Source organism: Chrysochloris asiatica, unplaced genomic scaffold (genome assembly GCF_000296735.1).
Source record: "Chrysochloris asiatica unplaced genomic scaffold, ChrAsi1.0 scaffold00533, whole genome shotgun sequence".
NCBI classification, from domain to species: Eukaryota; Metazoa; Chordata; class Mammalia; order Afrosoricida; family Chrysochloridae; genus Chrysochloris; species Chrysochloris asiatica.
In genome coordinates, this window is record NW_006409051.1 from 1 (window position 1) to 444 (window position 444).

Below are 444 nucleotides of genomic sequence, written 5' to 3' on the forward strand. Positions count from 1 at the left end.
AAATTATACTAAAAGGGGGTAAGGGAAAGTCTTTGTTGATTGTTGGGAAGTTGGTGACGGGTGGTGGGAAGGGGGTTGGGGGGAGCGCAGGGTGGGGACTGGTCACAGGAGAGCTTGGGTGCTAGGGAGGGGGGCAATATATAGGGAGGGAGAGGGAAGTGGAGAAACGGGGCAGATGGGAGAATAATTGGGCAGGTTCCAAAGGGCTAAAAAATAAAGAGACTAAGGGAAAGAACCCATACTAAAGGGGGGTGGGGGGAATTCTTTGTTGATTATTGGGAGATTAGGGGTGGATGAGGGGAGAGAGGGAAAGTTGGAGCACAGGGCAGGGCTTAGACACAGGATAGATCGGGTGCTAGGGAAGGGGCAACATACAAGTAGGGAGAGGGTAATGGAAGAACAACGCACATGGGAGAACAATTAGACAGGTCTCAATGGGCTAAG